The following is a 3,947-nucleotide window of genomic DNA, read 5'->3' as shown; positions in this document are numbered from 1 at the left end:
CAAATTGTTTCATTGATCAGCTCTTTTTCAGGCTGAGGGGTTCTGCTTCAGAATCACTGGATTAGTACAGAAGTAATTCTATACCCCGACAATCCTTGGCATCCTCTCCACCTTTTCGTGTTCAGCTTAGGCTATTATTGTAATAATCCTCGAAAACATCATGAGATGCCAGAATTTATCTTTCCAGTTTTCATTTCAAGTTATTATTTCTACTCCTTTAAGTCAGTGTCTATTCCCTATGCTAGGGGAGGGATATCTGATTTTCAAAATGGCACACTGGCTGTCAGAGCTGATTCAGCAGGGTACTCGTCACACGAACAAATCATGCTCATTTAGGTTGCACTTGATTTCATTACTGCATTGACTATTGAAAACCTTTCTAACATTCTCTGCATACGCCCCGAATTCTTTGTTGTAGACAAGCTCTGGAAAATTAGGAGGGAGATCCCATAATTAATGTCTCAGATATTTGAGATATTTTCCACTTAATTCTGTAGCGATGGAAGTAAGCCCCAAAGGAGTATGAACCCACTCATAAATGCAATGAATATTGGCAGGTATACTCTGTGTTCACTTAGAAATCCTTGGGGATAAGCTATACTGTGATCAAAGATAGAGAAGATTGATTTTTCCATCTAAAACTAAGTGAGTGTAGTGTTCCTGCCAGGCTTAAGGAGAAATAACAGCTAGCTGCTGCAGGAGGAAGGTCCTCGTCCTGTCCAGCCTCCCCATCTCTGGCCACCTGCACTCACCCCTTAGCTCCCACCGAGCACCAAGCTGGACCTGGAGGCCTAGAAAGCCAACAGCAAAATCCAGAATGAATTGCACCTTCACAGCTGCCGAGACATTAGCCAAAGGTGACGACACACCTGACAGCTACACATCTAAAGCAGGGCAAATTTAACCGTGATTCATCCTGGGATCAATGTGCCACCCTTGGGTAGGACCGCTGATTTTGGCTCACGTCTTAACATTTCTGACTTGTAACTAATTGTTTTAGAAGGGATCTAAAACATTTCTGCGATCATGGCTTAAATGATCCAGTTCTCTGGATTTCCATGTATAGGATGTCTAGAGGAATTCTCTCTTTGTTTGAGTCTCTGACATCTGTGTGTAAATTTAAGGGACCATCTTTTTCACGCACAGCCAGTGAGGAATATGGTGACTGCTGACTTTTACCTATTTTCTAGTGAGATCTTAATTGTTAACTAAGACTAACATGAAAGCCTTTCTAGGTGAGCCTTTACTAGTCCTGTTAACATGAACTTCCAAGTATTTGGTGAAGCCTGGTTGAACGATGTTCAGTGAAGGCAGGGGATTCTTCATGTAGTACTTCTCTGACTACTCTCTGGTTGGCCCCTGCAGGGTGTTATAAGCAGGGAGAGGCATCCCACAGCTCATGAATGGCCCTTCATGTGGCTTGAAACCCAGGTATTTTGGGCTGCTGAGTTTGAGTTACAGGCAGGGTGAGAAAAGGACACTGCTTTTTGAGGAGCACTCTCTCTTCCTTGGCATTAAAGTCTATTATGGATTATTCCATACAACTCAACTGGCACATGGTACAACACTGTAATATATGAGATGAAAACTGCACTGCACTGCACTTAAATTCAACCTTCCTGGGCTCCATTCAATATTTACATATTTGGAATAAATATATTAAGAATTCTTCAGTGAGTCTTATGTCTAGACTTCCAGAGATGGTTTCTTTTCCTTTCATATATCTCACAGTACTTTTGCTCCTGTACCCCATAATGCCTCTACTTTCCCCTACTAAATGTCTAACATATCTTTCCAAGTAACTTAGCACCTTTCCCCTTATGTTCTGGAGCATCTATATTAGGAATGACAACATTATGATTCCCTGTGGTGCCCTGCTGATGTGCCATGTACTTCTGCTTTCTTGAGTGCTGAGTACGGCATTCTTTTGAACACACATTTCCTAATGATATTTTGAATATCAGAGAGATTTTTTTCCACTGCCAGAAAAGACATTGAATACGTGTTCTTTGTGGTCACTGGCAATCAGAACAAATATTACTTCACTGTAGCCTGATCACTTATGTTTATGGCCTGTGAATCGTTTCCTGAATGCGATACTAACTTAACACCTCTTCTTAACGCAGCCTGTTATTACTTACGCAGCACTGGCCATGTCTTTCAGGAGAGCTTTTCCACTGGCACTTTGACAGCAAACGTTGTCATTCTTCTGCTTTTAAACTTCCACAAAATTTAGGACACAATTTTCCCGAGTAACCAGCTTAATGGTCTTTTTTCCACTCGTATGCTGCTTCTGTGCAGCTAATAAACTGTGCTTTAACAATGTATATTCTTTGATGGTTTTGAGATCCTAACTTTCACCCCTTTTCAGAACTGAAGAGCCACTTACTGAGCTCAGGCTCTGTTTCAGTGCTACAGGCTTTGGATCTGTTTCATTTCTCAACAGAAGTTCTTCAACTACAACTAAATCCAGGTTTAGGTTTATGTTTCCCATTATGCAATTACACAAAAAGGACTGGAAAAAACAAGCCAATACTATTTTAGCATTCTAGAATACTTTTTCTCTGATGCAAAGTTTGTTTTTTGAAGGTCTGCTGTTTGATCCAGGAAATGTAACCAAATCCTAAGAGTCCCTTGAACTGCAGTTCTTGAACTGCTTCAGTTGATTCCTGATACAACTCAGTGATGTGGTTTTCAGCGTAATTTGTCTTCGAAATCTCACATGAGGGAATATGAGATCATACCTCCAGCTCAGTTAATCCTACGCCGACAGCTGGGACAGCACTTTCTACAGCTCCCATCTTGGAATAATCTTTCTGTGACTAATTTTCATTTCAGTATTTCAGCCTATTAAAACATTTTGCATGTTTTTGCATGTTTGTAATCATCAGCAATTCTGGAATCTTTCTTATATATTGAAGGTAGAATGTGTTGAATCTAAAGCTGAAGTATTTATTGCTTTTATTTTGAAAAGCCTGCGGTGATTCAGGTTTTGTGGTTTGTTTTTTTTTCTTTCTTTTTTTTTCATCTTGGCTCTATTCCCTTTTGTGGCAGGTACATTGCCAATTTCATTTTGCAATGCACTTATAAGCTTTCTTTTTACTTCAGAATGAACTCTGCTCTCCCCAAATCCCTCCCCAGATCTCCCCTTGCCCCAAACCCATTTTGTTCCTTTCTTTCTGAATTAGATACTGCATTTGCTAGTTCAGATACAATAATATGGGCTTTTTCTATTTTTTTTCCCCTCCCATTCTTTTGTGAGCAAACTGATTCACTGTTCCAATTTTACAGATATGCTGGGTCAAATTTCTGCAGGTCCTCCCCCACCCCCCACCTTAGAGCTGGCTGATTATCTCCGAGTTTTCGCTGTCATGTTAGTCCGCTGGGAGACACAGGTTGCTCTTCAGCAGCACCTTTTGGACCACCACCTCCCCGAGACCTTCTGTCACCACCAGATGGAGTAATTTCGGGTTTATAATTCATTCTCACTAATTGCACAAGTCTCGATTTTTTTTTTTTTTTAAGAGCGATCAAAACTAACATTCGGCTCCGGTGTAGCCGAGAGGTATCGGAGGAGCAAATAAAATTTTACACACACACACGAAAAAATGCCTTGGCTCTGGGAACAGCAAACATTAATATTAATCAATAAAGGATAAATTAATTATTAACACAGCCTTACAGGAAGGAGAACAAAGGGAACAGCTCGCTGAGGCTCTCCCAGAGAAGAGCCGGCTCAAAAGCCATTAGAATCCAGGAGGAAACGCTCAGCTCAGCGGTGTTTCTCCCGGCGGGCTGGGTGGCGGTGCTGACGGCGGGACCACGCCGCGACGCCGCTTCTCCTTTGCTGCGTCACCCGGCAAGCACGTGCCGCGCTGCGGGGCACGCCGAGCCGCCGCCTTCCCCCACACCCCTACACCCCTGCTCCCGCATCCCGCACCGCACCC

The sequence above is a fragment of the Calidris pugnax genome, unplaced genomic scaffold (assembly GCF_001431845.1).
Source record: "Calidris pugnax isolate Ruff unplaced genomic scaffold, ASM143184v1 scaffold273, whole genome shotgun sequence".
In the NCBI taxonomy this organism is placed as follows: Eukaryota; Metazoa; Chordata; class Aves; order Charadriiformes; family Scolopacidae; genus Calidris; species Calidris pugnax.
This window is presented reverse-complemented; position numbering follows the sequence as displayed.